Consider the following 23,557-nt stretch of genomic DNA (forward strand, 5'->3'; position numbering starts at 1 on the left):
AAAAAATAGAATGAAAAAATCCCGAAAAGATACCAAATATAGTTTGAAAAGAAGTCACAAGGCCACTGCTTCTAACTTTAAAAAAGTAAGGTAACCCAGTAGTCAAGGACGCATTAAAGATACTCTAAATTAACTCCCAAAAATTCAGGAGCACGTCTATTTAATAAAGAAGGCACTTCTGTGCGGGTGTTACATGTAGGACAAATGTTTCTCTAGCAGCTGTAAGAGCGACCTCTTTTTGAGACAATAGCGCTCTTATACGACTCATTTGGTTGACTCTGCTTCCAAGATCGGAATCGACGGCCAGATGGAAACATCCAGCTTCCCATGCAGAGGAGTAAACACAACTTTTTTATAGCAAACAACCCGCTCAGTTACCGTAATCATGTAAGCGATGCCTGCTAACATCGCACAACAATCTGCATTATTTCAAAGTAAATAACTCCCGTTTCCAGTAAACTGAATGTTGGTATGATAGCAAGTGTCGGAGTGCCTTTCAAAACTCAGTCCAAATTAAGCACATCTTCATTACAAGAGCCATGCAATTGTATGTGTCTACAAATTAAGGAGTCATCTGGTGCTATTGTGCAATCCTCGCCATTTAGAGAGACTTTATTTACCTCCCTCAGGCACCAAATGTAAATGGTAATAACAAAGCTTCATGGAGATAAGCGCTGGCTAAAGATCCATATCTGCCTATAGCATAGTATTTCATGCAAACGTCAAACTTAAACAGGCTAAAAAGTAACGTAATGATACCGTGGATAAGCAACACAGCTGAATTGGATCTCCAATGAGTAACCACTTCTAACCATTCTCATAGCGCGCCCTGTGCTCTGATTTGACAGTGAGAGAGTGATCGCACCATAGTTTGTACTGCTAATCATTCTCAGCATACGCTGCGAATACGCTTTCACGTTACGCATCGCATCAAAGCTTCCGTGTGACGTCATGTACTGCGGACCGTATTCAAAAGATGCAAATGTTTTTAATTGTTTAAAAATATAGATGTATGTATTTAATGAACATACTAACAGAAGACATTATCTAGGATAATTATGAAATCTTTTTTTTTTTAAAGTTTCAATAATCCTATATTACTTTTAAAAGAAATTACACAAATCGAGGTGGAACGTCATGCGTACTCGCATCGTAAGAGCACGGTAAGCACAGCGTAAGCGTACGAAAAGCCATGTGACTTTAAAAGAAGACATTTGATTGGTTCATAACACTTCCTATTACAACTGTTGAAACTTCCATCCCATTATAATCATTCTACTTTGACTTTCTAAGAAGAAGCATCTCTTCTGAGAATCTAGTCAAATAGAACAAAGTTTACCATAATAACGGCAATGGACTCATCTTCCAGCCATTCTTCAGAGGAATATTTCATTCCTGAAGAACCTCCAAAGAAGAGGAAAGAAGCTCTAATTTAGCAGTTTTTTACTTTTCCAGAAGGGCAAAAAAAGGTTAATGCTCCAAAAGTAACCTGTAAAATTTGCCAAACAACTATTTCAAGGGTTGATCCATCTAAAAAATACTCCTTTGGCACAGCAAATATGGAGCGACACGTGAAGAACTTACACCCCAACAACTTTGCTCGAGCTGCAACACGGAGGTTGAAGGACAACCCACCTGCTGCTGCTGGACCAAGCACATCAACTGCTGCACCAGCATTTTCAGCAAGCAGTCCACACCCAAAAATTGATCCTGATTTTGCTAAAATTAAAATTCTATGCATTTAGTGCAATAAACTTTTGTGTTATGGGGAACAGTCTATTTACCTGATAAAACGCAGGAAGCAGGAGCATCACTGTCCTCGACATTATATATTTTTTTCATTCTTTTGTTCCTGTTGGACACTTCCAAACCCCCTATTATAGAAAAAAATTACCCCCGGTATTTGGCCCCCCTGGGAGCTAATTAAGAATAAAACGGACTTCTAGTTTGCATACGAGTACCATACGCGTACCCCGCGATGTTTTTAATTAAAACAAATAATATTTTTTGCACCTAAAGATCCCTGTGGGACCCCCTGAGCAGGCCTAGAGGGTCAACATGTTTCTACCCTGCCCCTTTTAATTTTTTTTCAACTTTGTTTTACTGTTTTCTTCTGACTCGGTGCTACCGAGGCACAAGATGGCTGCCAACACTTCCTGGTTTGGAGTGTTGACAGACAGTTGACATCCAATCAGCATGCAGCTTGTGCTCGTAATTATACGGATTTCTGTACGCGTGCAGTACTTCATCTCTAGATATCGCTATGATTTTACTTTTGATTTTCTCAGGAACTACTGAAGGGAATTACACCATTTAACGAAAAGCACAATCTGCGAACCGAACTCTACCCCTCTGCCAAATTTGGTGTAATTCCGTTCAGACGTTCGGGCTGTAGCCCTGGCTAAAGGTCCCTATAGAAAATTGCATGGGGAAAACACGTTTTGGGATACCCCTTTTTTCTCGGCCCCCACTTGACGAATCACCCCCAAACTTTCAGGGAAGGAGTGGAGCAGAGCAGGCCATTTTCTTGGAGAAATTTGCAAAGATTTGTCTACCAGCGGCAAAGTTATTCCAGATAGAATGTTGTGGATTTCCTATGGAAAGTAGGTCCTAACTATAGCTACCTACTGGCGACCGCCAGTAGATTATATATATATATATATATATATATATATATATATATATATATATATATATATATATATATATATATATATATATATCCCAAAAGAACAAGGTTACCCTTAAGGAAGAGCCTCCAGGCATGTAGTACAGCACTTCTTTTTAATGAAAGATACAGCGCAGCAACAGAAGTTAGCTTTCAAAGTTAAAAGGCATCCTCTGCCAAACGCGTTTCTGGTTTCCCCTTCGTCAGTGGCTAATGGTGCTCGAGTCTCGAGGCAACAGGTGCTGCTACTTTATCACGTTGAACCTCCCCATGTGGGCGTTGCCATCACTGCAGCATGCTGGTTCACGTAGTCTGCACAATAGGTATTTCTCAAGTGAGATGTTGCCAAAAGTTCGAAATATATTTGTACTTCACTCCCAAGTGGGTAAAAGCATGATTCCTGCTCTTGCGCTGCTTATCAGTCTTTCATTAAGGCATCTGCCTCCCGATTCACTGGTGACCTCTGACCTGAAGCACCTCGGGTCCGTCCTCGCAGAGGGGCTCTTCCGCGACTGGGTTAGCCGCTTCAATCCCAAAAGAACAAGGTTACCCTTAAGGAAGAGCCTCCAGGCATGTAGTACAGCACTTCTTTTTAATGAAAGATACAGCGCAGCAACAGAAGTTAGCTTTCAAAGTTAAAAGGCATCCTCTGCCAAACGCGTTTCTGGTTTCCCCTTCGTCAGTGGCTAATGGTGCTCGAGTCTCGAGGCAACAGGTGCTGCTACTTTATCACGTTGAACCTCCCCATGTGGGCGTTGCCATCACTGCAGCATGCTGGTTCACGTAGTCTGCACAATAGGTATTTCTCAAGTGAGATGTTGCCAAAAGTTCGAAATATATTTGTACTTCACTCCCAAGTGGGTAAAAGCATGATTCCTGCTCTTGCGCTGCTTATCAGTCTTTCATTAAGGCATCTGCCTCCCGATTCACTGGTGACCTCTGACCTGCAGCACCTCGGGTCCGTCCTCGCAGAGGGGCTCTTCCGCGACTGGGTTAGCCGCTTCAATCCCAAAAGAACAAGGTTACCCTTAAGGAAGAGCCTCCAGGCATGTAGTACAGCACTTCTTTTTAATGAAAGATACAGCGCAGCAACAGAAGTTAGCTTTCAAAGTTAAAAGGCATCCTCTGCCAAACACGTTTCTGGTTTCCCCTTCGTCAGTGGCTAATGGTGCTCGAGTCTCGAGGCAACAGGTGCTGCTACTTTATCATGTGGAACCTCCCCATGTGGGCGTTGCCATCACTGCAGCATGCTGGTTCACGTAGTCTGCACAATAGGTATTTCTCAAGTGAGATGTTGCCAAAAGTTCGAAATATATTTGTACTTCACTCCCAAGTGGGTAAAAGCATGATTCCTGCTCTTGCGCTGCTTATCAGTCTTTCATTAAGGCATCTGCCTCCCGATTCACTGGTGACCTCTGACCTGAAGCACCTCGGGTCCGTCCTCGCAGAGGGGCTCTTCCGCGACTGGGTTAGCCGCTTCAATCCCAAAAGAACAAGGTTACCCTTAAGGAAGAGCCTCCAGGCATGTAGTACAGCACTTCTTTTTAATGAAAGATACAGCGCAGCAACAGAAGTTAGCTTTCAAAGTTAAAAGGCATCCTCTGCCAAACGCGTTTCTGGTTTCCCCTTCGTCAGTGGCTAATGGTGCTCGAGTCTCGAGGCAACAGGTGCTGGTACTTTATCACGTTGAACCTCCCCATGTGGGCGTTGCCATCACTGCAGCATGCTGGTTCACGTAGTCTGCACAATAGGTATTTCTCAAGTGAGATGTTGCCAAAAGTTCGAAATATATTTGTACTTCACTCCCAAGTGGGTAAAAGCATGATTCCTGCTCTTGCGCTGCTTATCAGTCATTCATTAAGGCATCTGCCTCCCGATTCACTGGTGACCTCTGACCTGAAGCACCTCGGGTCCGTCCTCGCAGAGGGGCTCTTCCGCGACTGGGTTAGCCGCTTCAATCCCAAAAGAACAAGGTTACCCTTAAGGAAGAGCCTCCGGGCATGTAGTACAGCACTTCTTTTTAATGAAAGATACAGCGCAGCAACAGAAGTTAGCTTTCAAAGTTAAAAGGCATCCTCTGCCAAACGCGTTTCTGGTTTCCCCTTCGTCAGTGGCTAATGGTGCTCGAGTCTCGAGGCAACAGGTGCTGCTACTTTATCACGTTGAACCTCCCCATGTGGGCTCTTCCGCGACTGGGTTAGCCGCTTCAATCCCAATATATATATATATATATAAATATATATATATATATATAACACAACTTCCTCAATTACGATGCACACTCGGAGGTTGAGAGTTCTCACCAAAGTTTTATTCACTGCAAACCGCTACGCGTTTCGACACAGCAAGGGCGATATGTATCAACATTCCATTGTGTGATTCCTAAATAGCGATTTTTAAGGAATCGCTATTTAGGAATCGCAAAATGGTATGTATGTAGAAATCAGCTTCTTTTTAGCGATTTCTTAATATTCCTTAATTGCGATTAGCAAATTGCTATTCGCAATTAAGGAATAATTTCCCATTCATTTCTATGGGCCAGGAGGCCCATAGGAATGAAGGGGAAATGTGCGATTAGCAATAAGCTAATCGCAAATTGAAAATATTTTCAAGGGTGCAGGGGTGTCCAAAGGAGACCCTGCTGCACCCCTGAAAATGACATGTGTGCGCATATGGCGCACATACATGCCCTATGAGCGTCACATGGCACCTTTTGTTTTTAAATAAAATGCTTTTTAAAAGGAATGCGCAACTTACCACCAACTTGAAGTTGGTGGTAATTTGCGATTCCTTAGGAACAATTAGCAATATTTTATTGCATCATACATTGCATTTAAGGAATCGCAAATTTTGCGATTCCTTAAATGCAAACGCAAAATAAGGAATAGCAAATTGTGCGATTCCTTATTTTGTACCACATTTGTTTCATACATACCATATTGAGAATTCGCATTCGCAAAGGCCGAAATTCTGTGAATTTCGGCCTTTGCGAATGCGAAAATGCTTGATACATATCGCCACAAGTGTCTTGATCAAGCAATTAATGCAGCAAAACAACCATGCCTAAATACGTACATGAGTAAACATAAACAGAGGATGAGGTTTGTATCTCGGCCCCCCATTGCTGACGTTCAAGCTGGCCGCCATCTTACAGTGGTGTATTCAGATGCATTTACATTCTTACCTTTCTGGTGTATTTATATTGCTGCATATCGTCCATTACACATTTCATAGTGTCAATATATTCCTGTGTGCACGTCCTTTTTACAAAAATTGTTTACTTTTGTTAAAGTTTCTATTCAAATTAGTATTACATTGCGCACAATAAAGTTTTTCAAATTTCAGAAAAAACACGGAAACCGTGAGCGTTTACAAAAAAGTGCTGCATAGCTCAGTGGACGATAAACCTTCTACTAATGGAGGAATATCCTCAGTGATATGATACAGACGTTGTCTCAGTGAATTTTCTTTTTTTATATGTACACTGGACAATCAGTCCTTTGTTGTGAATGCACGTGGACTAGTGCCAAAATGTACCAGACTCAACCTAGAGATTACACCGCAGGGGGATATACTTCCTTCGCCAAGTGGCTGTTTAAAGAAAAACCTCATCATACAGTTTACAATAACTAAACAAAATTGTGTATCATTCACAGAACCATCTGTTAAACGATTGGAGTACTTATAAACCAAATGTCTCTTATCTTACGACGAAGTGCACAGGCTCTTGTCGAGGAAAAGGGTAGGGAACCCGTGTGCTATTCAAAAGTGAAGGTGAAGGGTCCCTTCCTTTCCTCCTGTAAAAACAAACAAAAAAGATGCCTTATTAAAAACACGTAAGATAAAACTATACAATTAAACTACTATACAAAAATTGCAATATATTCTTGTCAGACAATGTGGAAAAGAAAAATCAGCAAAAAATCATGTTTACATTTACATTTATATTTCCAAGGACTTCTAGATTTTCTATACACAATTCTAAATACATTCCTACTCATACTCTAATCCTCATAGAGGTGGGTGGCTAGCTCCTCATCCAGGTAATGTCCTCCCGGAAATCTAGTCTCAAGTTCAATTATCCATTTGGATTCTTTTTTCCTAAGGGTTAGTTCCCTATTGCCCCCTCTTGTGTTGGGATAAATCTGTTCAATTGCAAAAAAACTGAGTAGAGAGTTGTTAGAACCGCGTTTGTCTTGAAAATGGCGGGCAGTCGGGTAGTGTGGATCATGGTTCGTAATTGCACGTAGATGTTCTTGAATGCGTTTTTTGACCATACAGGTTGTGCTCCCCACATACCTTAGTTTGCGGGGACATTCAAGAATATAAACTGCATAGGTTGTGCTGCAAGTCAAAAATTGTCCTATGGTTCTTTTTTTATTGGGCCCTGGTACATCAAATTCCTTGACCATTTTGCTAGACTTGCAAACCCTACAGTGTCCACATGGGTAGAAACCTTTGAGATTGTGAACATTGATATCCCTATTCTCTGTGATGTCACCTTTGACCAAAAAATCTCGGAGACTCCTACCTTTTCGGTATGTTATTAGAGGTCTGTCGCCTATCATTTGGCCTATAACGTTATCTGATTTCAAGATTCTCCAATTGTCATTTAAAACCTTCTGTACCTTTCTAGAGTCATAGTTAAATGTGGTGATAAGTCTCGTTGCCATCTCCTTTCCTGTATCGTTGTTTTTGTTCTCTAATGTGTCACTCCTCATGGTCTCTTTCACTTTCTTGGTAGCTTTTTCCAGGACCCATTCAGGATATCCTCTTTCCCTAAACCTTTTGATCATCCTGGTTTGTTCTTACTCATAAAGTTCTTCCGTGCTGCAGTTCCTTCTTGCCCTCAGTCACTCCCCATATGGAATACAACATTTGACCACCTCTGGGTGAGCACTGAAGGCATGAAGGAGACTTTTACCTGCGGTTTCTTTTCTATGGAGGCTTGTCACTAAGCATCCCTCCTGTACAGTCACAACAGTATCCAGAAATTCTATACTGCTTTTGCTAAGGGTAGATGTAAGTTTGATGTTATATATATTGTCATAATTTTTTTTTTACAAACTGTCTTGCTTCCAATTCGGAACCACTCCATACAATAAAAAGGCCGTCAATGTACCTAATCCAAACCTTGACATGGTTAAAATCAGATTTAAGATTTGCGTCCCCTCTTATTTCCTCCTCCCATTTGCCCAAGAAAAGGTTAGCAAAACTTGGTGCAAAAGATTAACCCATTGCGGTTCCACGCACCTGCCTGTAGAGATCCCCTTCAAACATAAAAATGTGGTTGGTGAGACATATCTTGATCATCTCTACTAGCATGTGCGTGTGTTCCATAAAGCCTATATCTCTTGCTTCCAAGAAATTCCTCTATCCTATATCCTCTGAACAAAACATAGGTTTCAGGGACTTCATATTTTGAAATTAGCATTTATAAAATCATAGAAATTAACTGAAAATAACATAGGTTTCAGGGACGTTATAGTTAGTTGGACATTTCACTGGCACTGGTACAAAACCAGAGAAATTTGGCCGTTATAGTTAGTTGAGCTAACTTTAACTCGCGCCTCCGCAATGCACTGCTGATGATGTCACATATTATATCATTCATGACATGGTCAGTGACGTCACTGATAACAACACTGATGACATATCAAATGACATCACTGATGACATCATCCAGTGACTGTGTGTTTCTGTAAAGTTTAAATATGTTTTATATATATGTATATCCCAAGGTGTATTGAAGTATGAGTGGGTGTATGAGTGTCTGAATAGAAGATTTAGTAGGTGCGTGACTGACTGTATAAGTGAGTGATTAAACGTGTCTTACTGAATGCAGTGAGTAAATGGTGTAAATGGCTGTATCAGTCTGTCAGTTGGTGTGTAAGCGGCTGCATGGGTTGGTGAGTAGCTACATACCCTACATGGGTTATTGATTGGTTGTCTGATTATCTGTATGGGTGCCTGAGTATCTGTGTGTTGTGACTCTGTGCATAGATGTTTGAGTGGGTAATTCACTGGGTGTATGGGTTCAAGAGTACATCTATAAATGGCTGTATGGGTGGGTGAGTATGTGTATGGGTGTGTTGGTGAATGAATGGATGTCTCAGTGGTACATGTGTGAATAACTACATATGTGAAAGGCAGTATATGTGAGTGTTAGAGTATATAAATCACTATGTGTGAAAGTGAGTGATTGTGAGAGTGGCTGTATGGATGAGTGTGTGCTTGTATCAGTGATTGTATAAGAGAGTAAGTATGTGTTAATATCTGTATGAATAAGTGAGGTGGTATGTGTATTACTGTATAGGTGAGTAAATGGGAGTGTGAATGATTCTTTGCATGATTAACTAGGTGTGTGAGTAACACTATGGATGAGTGGAGATGTATGAGTGGCTGTATAGGTGTATGAGCGCAAATGATAGTGCTGTATTGAAAAGTGACTGCATGTATGAGTGACTGTATGGGTGAATGAGTGGACATGTGTGTAGACCTAGGAATCAGTGAGTGGGTATGTAGTAACTGCTATTGGTGTATCTATGGTTTCAAAAATGGTAGTCTGTATTTTAGAGTAGGTGTATCAAAGGTTATAATAGGGTGTGAGGAAGTGCATCAGATTATCACGCGGATGATATCATCAATGATGTCATCACTGATGTCATTTGAGATGGCATCAGTGATGTCATCAGTGATGTCACTGACCATGTCATTAATGATGATATATGTGACGTCATCAGCAGTGCATTGCGGGGGTGTGAGTTATAGTTAGCTCAACTAACTATAACAGCCGAATTTCTCTGGTTTTGTACGAGTGAAATTTCCAACTAACTATAACGTCCCTGAAACCTATGGTTTTTTCAGTGAATTTCTATGGTATTTTAAATGCTAATTTCTAATTACGACGTCCCTGAAACCTATCGTTTTTTTCAGTGAATTTAAAAGGTTTTTAAAATGATAATTTCTAACTATAAAGTCCCTGAAACCTATGGTTTTTTCAGTGAATTTCTAAGTTTTTTAAATGCTAATTTCTAACTATGCCTACAGAGGTAGGACATGTAAAGAAAGAGGAAGAAAGGCGCAGAAAGACGCAAGAGAAATACAGAAAGAGGCAATAGAAGTCAAGAAAGACAAAGAAAAGTGCAGAAAGAAGTAAGAGATATGCAGAAATAACCAACAGAGATGCAGAAAGAGGCTTTGTTTCAAAGTCATCCTGTGCCTCCAACATTTACTGACTGGTACTGGTGGTACCTGACTCTGACTAACCAGGCCCAGAGCCAGTGCTATGCTGAAAGACACTTAGAAAACATTGAAAACGCCTACATACACTAGGGTACATCATGGCATGGGGTATCCCAGTAAAAGGCATGACCTCCCCTGTAAGGCCCTAGTACATAATATGGTAGGGGGATTAAAACTACCTCTAACTTAGAGGTGCAGAAAGAGACAAGAGGGGTGCATAAACATGCAAGAAAGGTGCAGAAACAGGGAACAGGGGTACAGAAAGAGGCAAGTGAGGTGCAGACAGAAGTAGGAGCAGGTGCAAGGGGTGCAGAAAGAAGGAAGAGAATTGCAGAAAGAGGCAAGAAAATTGCTGAAAGAAGCAACAGAGGTGTAGAAAGGAGCACGAGAAGAGCAGAGAGGCAAGTGAGGTATAAAAGAAAGCAAGAGCAGGGCAGAAAGAACCAACAGAGGTGCTGAAACAGGTGTGTAGGGTGCAGAAAGAGCTAGAGAAGTGAAGAAAGAGACAATAGAGGTACAGAAAGAGGCAAGAGAGGTACAGAAACAGGCAGGAAAGAAGCAGAAACAGGAAACAGGGGTACAGAAAGAGGCAAGAGAGGTGCAGAAGGAAAAAAGAGTGGTGCAGAAAGGGCAACAGATCTGCAGAAAAAAGCAACAGAGATGGTGAGAGAGGCAAGAGGGGTGCAGAAAGAAAGTAGAGGAGTACAGAAAGAGGCAAGAGAATTGCTGAAAGAACCAACAGAGGTGTAGAAAGAAGCAAGAGAAGTGCAGAGAGAGGCAAGTGAGGTGCAGGAAAGAGAATTGCTGAAAGAAGCAACAGAGGTGTAGACAGACGCAAGAGAAGTGCAGAAAGAGGCAAGTAAGATGCAGAAAGAAGCAACAGACGTATAGAAAGAGGCAACAGAGGTGCAGAAAAAGGCACTATGGGTGCAGAAAGAAGGAAGAGGAGTGCAGAAAGAAGCAACATAGGTGTTGAAAGAGGCATGAGGGGTGCAGAAAGAAGGAAGAGAAGTGCAGAAAGAAGCAATAAAGGTACTGAAAGAGACAGGAGAGGTGCAGAAAGAGGCAAGAGAAGTGCAGAAAGAAGCAACAGAGGTATAGAAAGAGGCAAGAGTGGTGCAGAAAGAGGGAAGGGAGCTGTAGAAAGAGGCAAGAGAGTTACACAGTTCAGTTCAAATACCTTTATTCGATTCAAAAGAAATGAATCATAAAAGTATACTAATAAAATTGTCAATGACAAACATTATACATTCGGATCACAAATGGTGTTTCACAGATCACATTCACAAGTCCAAAATTGACGAACGAGAAACAAAACACGCTATATATTGGTGGGCTAGATTGGTGATTAGTCCGGGTTATAGTCTCTCACGCTGACCCCCATGGTTGTTGAAAAAGTCCAAAAAGTGCAGTGCATTAGAATAGATTTCTCATCTCCAAGTCTGCTAATAATATTTCATATTCACACAAAAAGGTCATAGAAGAGGTACACCATATGCAAAAAATCATGTATAAAAAGACATACAATCGTTAAAAAATTTGTAATTCATATAGTTTCCTAATCTATAGTGCAAATTTAATAAAACTAGACATAACGCTAGATATAGCAGCATTTAATAGTAATCTCAAACACTCAAGGCCTTCCATATATGTGCAAGATCTAATATCCCTGGAAAGGGTTTTAATAAAACAATTTCTTTGTGCTTTGTAAAGTGAACAATGCACTGTGCATTATTTAGGCTACATTATTACATGGGCAAGGGGTCAGCCTCTCACACGAGCCCCCTTGAGGTACAGAAGGAGGCACAAGGGGTGCAGTAAGAAGGAAGAAGAGTTCATAAAGAAGCAACGGAGGTGCTGAAAGAGAGATATAGAAAGAGGCTGAAGAGGTACAAAAAGAAGGAAGAAAAATGCAGAAAGAGGCAAGAGAATTGCTGTAAAAAGCAACTGAGGTATAGAAAGAAGCAAGGGTGGTGCAGAAAGATGGAAGAAAGGTGCAGAAAGAGGCAAGAGAGTTGCACAAATAGACAAATAGAAAAGAGGGGTGCAGAAAGAAGCAGGAGAGGTGCAGAAAGAATTAACAGAGGTGCAGAAAAAGGCAAGAGCAGTGCAGAAAGAAGCAAGTGAAGTGCAGAAAGAGGCAACAGAGGTGCAGAAAGACACAAGAGAGATGCACAAACAAGCAAGAGAAGTGCAGAAAGAGATTAGAGAATTGCTGAAAAAAGCAACAGAGGTTTAGAAAGAAGCTAGAGAAGTACAGAAAGAGGCAAGTGAGGTGCAGAAAGAAGCAAGAGCAGTGCAGAAAGAACCTACAGGGGTGCAAAAAGGTGTATAAAGAGGTAGGAGAGGTGCACAAAGAGGCAAGAGAGATACAGAAAGAGGTCAGAGGGGTGCAAAAAGAAGGATGAGAAGTGTAGAAAGAGACAAGAGATTTGCTGAAAGTAGACACTGAGGTGTAGAAAGAAGAAAGAGAAGTGTAGAAAGAGACAAGTGAGGCGCAGAAAGAAGCAAGAACAATGCAGAAAGAAATAATAGAGGTGCAAAAAGAGCCAAGAGGGGTGCAGAAAAAGGTAGGAGGGGTAAACAAAGAGACAAGAGAGGTACAGAAAGAGGCCGGTGCGGTACAGAAAGAAGAAACAGAAGTGCAGAAAGAGGCAAGAGAATTGCTGAAAGACGCAATAGAGGTGTAGAAAGAAGCAAGAGAAGGGCAGAAAGAGACAAGTGAGGTGCAGAAAAAAGCAATAGGGGTGCAGAAAGAGCCAACAGAGGTGCCGAAAGAGGCAAGAGAGGCTGATGTGGACCCCCTCCTGAGGCCAATTATGGCCCGAGAACCCCAACCCCTGGGGCCGGCCTTTCCGTTTTTTATAGATTTTGAAAAAAATTATTACAGGGGAGGGGGCCACGTGGCCCACCTCCCGAGCTACTTCTGGCCCCGGGGACCCCATCCCCCAGGGCCTGGCCTCACCATTGGGGACCGTGTGCGAAGCCCCAATGCCCCCATGGTCCCAGCCGGCTCCCAGTCTCCTGCAGCAACCAGCATGGCTTTTTGCAGAATGGGAGCTGCTGACATGCAGCTGCCCTTGTGTAAAGCAATCTGTTTTGGTTTTTGGAAGCGGGACATTGCAGGTGCCGGCCCTGGGGGGTGGTGGTCCCCAGGGCCATCAAGGGATTCTGGAGGGGGGTTACGCGGCCCCCTCCCATCCCACCATGAGGCCCCCCACTCTTATTTAAATGAAGCCCCGGGGAGGTGGCGGTCCCCTGGGCTGCGGGGGGGGGTCCGTGTGCCCCTGCGCATAAACTATAAAGCCCTGGGGAGATGGTGGCCCCCGGAGCTGTGGGGGCCCCTATGGGCCCCACACAATAATTTAGTATTGCCCCCAGGACCTGGCCTTCCCGGCGTCTTATTAACAAACGAAACGTGGGAGCCCGTCCTTTTTTTTTTTTATTTCAGCCAGGTTCGTGCACCCAGCGCGAATTCGGATGAAATTATAAAAAGAAAATGCTTTTTTTCGGACAGGGGTCCTAGTGAAACCCCTTGAGCAGGCCTAAGGGTCACGGTGTTTCTCCCCTGCCCTCTTTTCTTGTTTTTTACCTTTTTTTCCAATGTTTCACAAGATGACTGCCAACACTTCCTGGTCTGGAATGTTGGCAGCCGATTAGAATGAAGCTCATGCTCGGGAGGAGTGGCAACTCCTGCTCGGTGCTCAGATATACACATTTAAAAAAAAAAATATTTCTCAGGAACTACTGAGCGGATTTACACCATTTAAAAATGGTCACTTTCTGAACCAAGAGCTACCTTTATGTCAAATTTGGTGTAATTCTGTTCAGCAGTTCGGGCTGGAGCCGTTTCTAAACTTTCCTATGGAAATTAACATTGGGAAAACGTGTTTTGGGACCCCCCTTTTTTCTTGGCTCCTGCTTGATGAATCACCCAGAAACTTCCAAGACAGGAGCTGACCCGAGTGAACCAATACGTTTTGAAAATGTTGGGACGGTTCGTCAAACGGCGCCAAAGATATTACCAAAATAAAAAACGCTTTTTGAATAGAAACAATGTCCTACTTATAACTACCTACTGGCAACGGCCAGTAGGTAATATATAGATATATATATATTTTTTTTTAAACCGAGTTTTTCAAAGGTGACGAATTTCTTTCACTGTAGTTAATTGATATTCACCATGAATGGCTGTTGAAACTTTATTTTGCGGAATGGATTTCCAATATTATTTTTTCTGACTATTAAACAGCTGCGTCTGTTTTCACGTTTTATGTTTATCACAACTTTTGTGCTGCAATATTTCTTTTACGTCTATGAAAAACTTGATGTGCACATACCTTTAAAAATAAACACAATGGACGCAGTGGTCATGTGACCAAGACCACGTCGTGGTCGAAATGCGTTGTCCTTATATGCCGTACCGAGAATAAACTGGTACAGCTAACCGAGTGTGCTCGTGTGATTTCTTTTCACGAAATTCGCTATCCTGTGGAATATATATATATATATCTAGATCCAATGGATAGAACATGAAAGAAGATTTACATAATTTTTCATATGATTTCATGTAGAAAACCAATTATTCCTACACTAAACATACACTTTTCCATCAATATGAATGGTAAAGGAGGAGGAATTGAAGGAAGCGCCCCGTTTAGGGTCGATCGGGTCAAAATGGACACCACTCAGCCTTCCATGCCAAATGAAGAGGTGGTCAGACAGTAGAGAATTCAGACTAATAACTATTTATTCATATTCACTGAGAGCGGAGCCCAGTCTGCCCAGTCGCTAGGAGTGCAGCAGAGGGACGGACATCAACAAGTATAAAGATACATTATGTACGTTTCATGACCGGGCAAAGGCACACCCACAGTGGAATTTTTGAAGTAGATGTAGCTGGACAATGAAATACAAACAATATGTTTTGATTCTCATATCTCACACCACCTAATATGGCCCAAGGTTGTTTCACCCTGCTCCCACCACCAGACAAATGAGAGAGGGCCTCTATCTAGTGAGAAAGATATGCGCTAATAAGAACAGTTCATTCATTAGTGAAGCAAGACCTAACATTGCAAAAACGAAACGTAACAGAGGCCTTTTCTCAGAAACAACAAAGGATTTGTTTCGATCATGATTCAAAATGGCGCCTGGTTAGAAAATGGTGCCGCGAATGCTCACTTACATAGGGCAGTACACAGGCATGAACATTTCTATTCTAACAGGGCTCCATCTGAATTTTGAGTACCTGAAAAGGTGTACAGCTTGTACAAACAGGTCATACAGATAGATTCATGAAGCTAAATTGCGATCGCAATTGCTGCGAATTAGCAATTGCGACCGCATATTGAGTAAAAGCAATTCATGAAATTGAAAGTCGCAAAAGTGCGGAAGCGCTAAAATAAAATAGCGAATTCGCTAATAAATTCGCAGAATCCTGAAACCTGCCCATTTGCGAACAAGAAATAGCGAGAATCCAAGGATTTTGCGAAATCATCAGCGAATTAAGGGCATTGTTGGGGGACTGGGTCGCAGTCGCATGGCACTTACCTTCAGGTTGTTGGCTGGGTCGAGATGAGTCCAGCTGAAGGACCCCCACGCAGGCTTCAGGCGCAATGGTGTCCTCAATCAGGTCCTCCAATGGGGTGTTCGGTGTGGCTACAGGATCCCCTCCACCGGTGGCCAGTCGCTCCCCAAGCCTCTCAGCAATCCGCTCCTTAGAACGACCTCTCAGGTCGTACCAGCGCTTTTTTAGTTCGTCAATTGTGCGCTGGGTCACACCAACAGAATTGACCTTCGCGCGGATGCGCTACCAGATCCTGCGCTTCTCTGCCTCTGGCAACCTCCGGGAGTCTTTTCTAAAGAGCCGGGCATAATCCTTGCAGACCCCCTCAATTAGGTGCTCCAGTTCTAATTCGGAAAACTTAATTTTCGTCTTTCTCTCCTGCCCACTGCTCCCTGCTGCATCCTGGGACATCTTGACAAACTTTTTCTGGCTGGGGTGCTGCACAGTGTTGGTTTTGGTGCTCCTCAGTTTCCTGCTGCCACTCCCTGGCTCTGTGTTCTGTTTGTGGGTGTGGTGAGCCTACTTCCTGGTTGTGATGTCATCAGTGGGCTCGAAATGCGACTTCCCGTTTTTGCGATCTCGCAGTTAGCGAGATCGCAAATAGCGATATCGCTATTTGCGACATCGCAATTTCAACATAGGAAAATGCCGATTCTGCGAATAATTTGCGATTGCGGCAGGATCGCTATCGGCAATTGCGATCTTTTGCGAATCACATTTTTTGATCGCATTTGTACATGAATTCCAATCTGCGATTTTCAAACTGCGATTCGCAATTTTTCGCAATTTGCTAATCGCAGATTGGTACCTTCATGAATCTGGCTGATAGTGACTTACCCAGTTTAGAAAAACATGTTATATTTGTTACAATCTAAAGCACTCGATTTGGTTTGCCCCATGTTAAACTCAATAATATAGCATATGCATTGTATAATTTCGTGCAGTTACTATATTACCCTATTTATATTTCAGTAGTCTAAGATAGCATTATGCTTATATCATGACATTAGGATAGGGGCTCACAGTATGGAATTGATAAATTTTCTTATTTAAATTAATATATTTAAAATATAAGATGATGTTGTGAAATTTTGCAAACTACATGAAATTGCATGAAGAATTTTGTATATGTCTATGTTTCTACTGGTTTCAATTAGTGAAATAAGCATCACTAATGGCGCCACTATGTTTGCACCCGAAATGCGTCACTGCGACTGTGCAACAGAAGCAATAAAGACAAATAAGCATTTGCAGTGGCCTGTTTTTAATTTGCCGTTGCCTTTGTAGATTCCTAGATATACAATTTAGTTTTTCCTTTATTAACTCTGCATCTACTGAACTGATTTACCCCAAATCACAAGAAGAGCTCTTTCTGGAACAAGAGTTACCTCACTGCCAAATTTGGTTTAATTCCGTACAGCAGTGCGGGTTGTAGTCATGTTCAAAATCCTTATGGGAACTTGCATGGGAAAAGCACATTTTTTGACTCCCCCCTATTTTTTTCTCGGATCCTCCTTTTCGGATCACTCCGGAACTTTCCATGCAGAACTAGACAAACTGTGCCACTTTTTTGGGAAAAAGTCAAGAAGATTTATCAAACAGCGCCAAAGTTATAAGCACACCAAAAAACACTTTTTCTATGGAAGCTAGGTCCTAACTATAACTATCTACTGACAACTGCCAGTAGAATTACTACTACTAGTAGCGCCATATACAGTGGGTAGTTATAATTAGGACCTAGTTGTTATATCCATAGATTATGTAATATAAAGTAGGAATATTGCAGTCCTTTCTGTGATGTGATGTAGGTTTGGTGTTCATTTAACTGCGTTAAGGGCTCCATGAGGTTGCTGTATTCTGGAAACCTGTCTACAGTCAGTTACTGGAAGACTTTGCATTTGTAAATCCTGTACTAGTACTGTGCTGCTTAATAAATCGACCATTTTTGGTATAACACGCGGCCTTATTACAAGGGCGATGAGTTATGGAGGCAGACCAGCTACTAGATCTTCAGCAGTGCAGGTGTGGTGGTACCTCCAGTGAACCCAGGATCAGTTTCAACGAGTGTACCTCGTGTGGTGGTGCTTGAGGGCACCTTTCCGGACTTCCTGCGACTTAGTGAATATAATATGTGACAAATGAGTGACAAATATGTGAGATGCTTTCAGGGTGATATCCTTATATTTGCAAGAATAATGAAGAGCACAAAGAACATGCGGTTTTCACTCTTATCACTCTTTACTTCATTTTTCCCTCGTTTTATCCCTGCCACTGCTGCCCCCAATGGTCCCTTCCCCCTCCAATGTGTCCTTCCTGTTTCCACCTCCCAGCTGCCCCACCCTCCCCTATCCTTACTTAATGGCAGCCGCTGCATGGCAAGAAGAGCAAGACCACTGATCTGGTCAGTGTGACTGCTCTACCAACGTTCACCTCCATCACTAAGTGCTGCGCCTTGAGCCTCTGAGCTCACAGCTGTAGGGTGTTTGAGGTCCTCCTCCACCCGCAGGTCCTGCCTGCATCTCGTCCCTTGTGGTCCAGTGTGTGGCCCCTCCAGTGTGTCGTTCCTGCCTCCCAGTTGACCAGCCCTCCTAGATTCCTATTTACGGGTGGCCGCTGTGCGACCATGCCGCTGGAGGCCGAAAGCATGCCAAAGGCAAGCCTGTATGTGCCCGTCCATGACCAGACCAATACTAGGACCCTGGCCCTCTGACCCGCTACAACTCTAGCACCCTCCTTGATTTCAACCCCGGTCGCAACAACAACTGACAGCTTTTGCGGCTGAACAACACCAATGGCCCCCTCTCCTGTCTACACTGCCACCACACCTTCATCCACCTCTGTACCCAAGCAGTATCTCCCAACTTACTGGACATCAACACTCACGAACCGCTCAACTGCATTCTCCTCAACCTACGTTCCCTACACAAACACTGCATAGAAATCTGGGACCTCCTTAACAGCTACTCGCCCGACATTGCCTTCCTCACAGAAACCTGGACCAATGCCAACTCTGCACCCAACATCTCCACCACCATTCCCGATGGATACAAGATTTTGTGCAAGGACTGCCCCATCTGTCCAGGAGGAGGCATCGCCATCATCCGCTTGACCATCTGCCCAGACAACACAATGACCCTCATGGAGCACCTCCACTTCCAAATCCCAACTAACCCCAAAACGACTCTCCAAGGAACCCTCATCTGCAGACCGCCCGGCCCCTGCACTCCCTTTACCAACGCCATCAGCGACCTCATCATACCCTACGCCCTCTCATCTACAGACTACATCCTACTCTGAATACTAAACTTCCACCTGGAAAACCATGATGACTCAAATATTGCCTCCCTCCTAAAGACCCTCGCCAACATAGGATTAAATCAACTATTCACTGCCCCCATGCACATAGCGGGGCACACACTCAACCCCGTGTTCATTGGAGGAAACAGCGTCTCCTAAAGCCACACCGCGGACCTCCTCTGGACAGATCACAACTGCACCCACTTCTCCTTAAACAAAACACAGTACACAAGCAAGCCCATTCTCTCCAAAATCACAGAAGACCAGCTCACCTCTGCCCTCCTCAGCACCCCACCACCGACTACGTAAGACGCAGACACCTCAGCACGCAACCTCCACCGCTGGATCACGAACTGCGCCGACACACTCAGCCCCCTCAAGAAAGCCACCACAAGGCACAGCCAGAAAGCAAGCTGGTTCTCCCCTGCACTCCAAGAATCCAGAAGCTCCTGCAGACGTCTTGGAAATAAATGGAAAAACAAAAAAAAAACGGAAACACTGGAGAGCAAGGGTGGTAAGAGGGGTATTGAGAACCACCTCTTGCATACTGGAAAGGAAGGTGCATACTTTATTTAATGATTGCAGCAACAATGAGCACGTAAAATATACAATTTTAAAAGTGCCATGTACAAACTATAACTATGATTGAAGTTTACAATGCAAATGGATATAGCACTGGACTGAGATTATTATTTTTGCATTCAAACTGAATGCTTTGAATATGCTTGTGGTGCTTTCTGGGCTCCGTTCCTGCTGTAGTTGAAGTTGACCTGTAGGGTCCGGGGATCCCCAAACTGAGGTGTTTTGTGTGAATATATATATATTTATATATTCCGCTTCATGTCGCATCAAACGTGGGGCACTCAGGGGAAGGATGCCGATATTGCGGTGATGCGCCGCAAAAGTATCAACGCTTCAAATCCTTTCACATCGTACAAATGAAAAACAGCACTCACAGGGCTTTAAGTTACAGCAGCAGCTTTATTCTTCTATGAACAGACGCGTTTTGCAAAACTTCCTTCGTTAGTGTTGTTTACACAACGCACTGGTGGACACCATATTTAAAGCATCATACATGCAAATACTTGTAATACATTGCACGTCAAGGAAAATACATAAAGAACCTGACATTGAGTGTTTCTCATGATTGCATTGTACAAGTCGTTTAAAACAAATCATAAATCTTTGATTCTAGGCGCTCGCAACCTATTAAGCCGGCTGCAGGCGTGATCCCCGCGTTCCATGTAATAATGCCGTGTATCGGCCCATGATTCTTTGTTCAAGAAAAAGAAGATAATAATAATAATAGGGAAGATAAACCCTGCCCACTAAAATCATTCCATGTCAAATAAAAGGAACAACTAACATTAGCAGTGTCTTAATTAATTGCCCAAATGTACTGTCAATTCCTCCCCACTGTTCAATCCATTGGGGGATTTTGTATGTAAGTCTATGATATAACGAGACTCTAGCCTCCTCAGTTTCAACACTCTATCTCCTCCTCTCATGTTAAGGGGTACACAATCAATGCTGAAATACTGTAACATGTCTCTGTTACTTTTGTGTTTAATGGCAAAATGGTGTGCCACTAGATAATTAAAATCCTTTTTTATTATAGCACGCATGTGTTACAACACTCTAAGTTTCACAGTGTGTATCATGCTCCCTATGTATCTAAGTCCAAAGGGGCACTATAGACAGTAAACAGCATGCGTAGTTGGGGACGTCATAAATTTGTTGATCTTTCTATCTGATTTCACACCCTTAATTTGGGATGTTAACACCCTTTTGCTGAAGGCGCAAGCTTTGCACCTCCCACAAGGATAAAATCCTTTCATGTTGCTGAGGGTTCCCTGTCTTGGCGGAATATTCTCCAAGTGACGTGTACTAAGCTGTCTTTCAGGGAGCGTGCCTTCCTGTATGTAATCAATGGTCCTGCTGGAATATCAGCACCAATGGTGGTGTCAGTTTTTAATATGTGCCAATTTTTCTTCATGATGTTTCTGAGTGTATCAGTGTAAGACCTGGCATCCTTGGCATGGTTTCCCCTTATCTTTTTTGCCTCTACCTCCTGTATTTTTGATGCTGTGCTGGATTTCGTTTTTGCTGGTTTAGATGCTTTGGACACTTTGCCACTGCTGATCAGTGTCAAAGTGCAAGTGCTCCCTGTATACATTGTTACTGTAATTGATTATCCATGATTGGCATATTTGTATCACCAAGAAGTCCCTAGCAAAGTGCACTGGGTGTGCCACGGCTGGTGATCCAAATTCTACTAGTGGGCCTGCAGCACTGATTGTGCCACCCACATGAGTAGCCCTAAAATGGTGTCTCAGACCTGCCACCGCAGTGCCTAAGTGCAGTCTGTGAACTGCCATGTCCTCCCGGTCAGTGTTCCCACTGACCAGCCCTAACCCTTCCCTTTCTGTACACATTGGTCGACCCTATGGAAGGCCCAAGGTACCCCCTTGGGCAGGGTGCAGTGTATGTGAAAGGTAGAGCATGTACTAGTGCAGGTGACATGCTCTGGTAGTGAATTACAGCCATTTTCGTTTTTCACTATTGTAAGGCTATCTTGCCCATAGGCTATCATGGGGAGTGCTGGCTACAGTGGCTACCAGCATATCTTCCCATAGGAGCAAGATAGGACGTAAGTCTGGTATCCCTGAACTCAGAATTTATTAACACATGTTTTAGGAAAGGTTGTTTTTAAATCCTGTGTTTGGGAACAGCACTTTTAGAAAGTGGCTGTTCACTTGTCTGACCTTTCTGTGTGCCTTGGCCTGTTTGTGAATTGACTGTCAGGTTTGTGAGTGACAGGGGCTGGGTGGCTCCCAGAGGCTGAGTGGGCCATCCCTGGGCTGAATAGCTCCATCTGCATCTAGAGAGGTGAGAGGGGGTAGCACCTGGGCCTGAATAGGGCTGTGCCTGCCTTCCACAATGCTTGCTCCACCTCCTGCTGGCCTCCGCTTTCCTTTCAGAGTGAGGGGCAGGGTCGTCAGCCGCCCAGGAGGAGGTGGAGCCAGCATTGTGGAAGGCAGGCACAGCCCTATTCAGGCCCAAGTGCTACCCCCTCCCACAATGCTGGCTCCACCTCCTGCTGGGCGGCTGATGACCCTGCCCCTCACTCTGAAAGGAAAGGAGAGGCCAGCAAAACAAAGTGCTCAAGGAACACCCAGAACTGGTTTAGACCGGGCCCCTCCTGCACAAAAGGAACAAAGACTTTTAGGGGTATAAGTACAGGACCCCTGACTACAGAAAATTAGATCATCCAGGAATCAAGAAGGAACCTCTGCCAAGGAGAAAGCTGGAAGACTGAAGAAGAAAGAATGTCCTGCTGTTGCTTTGCTGGACTGACCTGCAGTTGCTTTGCTGCCAAGGAGAGGGGAAGGACTTTGTTGTTGCTTTGTCCCCTTGCTTGAAGAGATCTCCAAGGGCCTGTTGTGAGCTGGCCTCCTGTTAAGAAGTCCCAGGAACAAAGGACTTCACCCCCAGCTTTCCCTGAACTCTGCTGAGAGAATTCTGCCCTTCCTGGGTGCTGAATTTGACTGAGGAGCATCTGTAAGTTGTGGCCTGCTGTTTGGGAAAGCTGGAGAACAAGAAACTAAGACTATCTGCAAATGTTCACGCAGAATGCATCGCTCCGGTGCGGTAAAAGTACCATCGCTGTGAGTATCGTCACAGAGCCTGTCATCGCTGGGTGACATCGCCGCACCGCTTGCTTGCAGACCGCATCACGTCGATGCGAGTATCGTCGCAGAGCCATCGCATCGAGGGGCCGCTAGAGGAGAAGATTGACGCTGCGCTGCGCATCTATACCGCACCTGAGATCGTTGTCGTCCCGAAGATCATCGCATCGTGCCTTTGCGAGACGCCCCCTACGGAACCTACGCACCGGAATCCATACAAGGTATCGCCTCCCTCCCCATACAGACCGGATTCGTTACAACACGTCCCTGCGTCCAGCTGGGCTGTTGCATCGCCTCCCCAAGGTCTCAGGAGTGATGCACCGCTTGTTTTCCATTGCACCAGCTTCTGTTTTGGAACTTTGTCGCATCTAAAGGTACTGTTGGCTAAACGTGACGCAATTGTGAACTATTCTAACGCAACAGTGGATTATTTTGACCCAACCATTAAGAACTCTTTAAAAACCATATCTTGAACTGTGTATGTTGGATTTTTGTCGTTTTGGTCTTGTGTAGTTTAGATTAAATACCTTTATTTTTCTAAACTGTTAGGGAGTCAGTTTGTGGTGTTTTCACTGTGTTACTGTGAGTGTTGGTACAAATACTTTACACATTGCCTTTGATAAGCCTGTCTGCTCGTGCCAAGCTACCAAGGGGGTGAGCAGGGGTTATCTAAAGAGTGGTTCCTCCTTACCCTGACTAGAAGCAAGGGTCCCTATTTGGACAGTGGTACCTACCTCTGCCAACTAGAGACCCCCAGTTCTAACAATCAGCATCTTCCGAGTAAGTAGTAATCTGCCCATTAACCTCTCTAGATTTTTCTTGTTTCAACAAATCCTTTCTAGATTGTGTTTTCACTTTTCTGAGTGTACTTGCTAGGAGTCCTGCATCATACCCCCTGGCTAGAAATCGATCAATACTCCCCTTTACTGCCGAGTCAAACTCACACTCTCTGGAGCAGTTCCGCTCTAATCTTAAAAACTCCCCATAAGGGATGCTGTTTTTCAGTTTCTTGGGATGACTGCTCAACGCGTGAAGCGTGCTACTTCCAGCTGTCGGCTTCCTGAACAAGACAGTGGTGATCTTGCCATC

Source organism: Lissotriton helveticus, chromosome 4_1 (assembly GCF_964261635.1).
Source record: "Lissotriton helveticus chromosome 4_1, aLisHel1.1, whole genome shotgun sequence".
NCBI classification, from domain to species: Eukaryota; Metazoa; Chordata; class Amphibia; order Caudata; family Salamandridae; genus Lissotriton; species Lissotriton helveticus.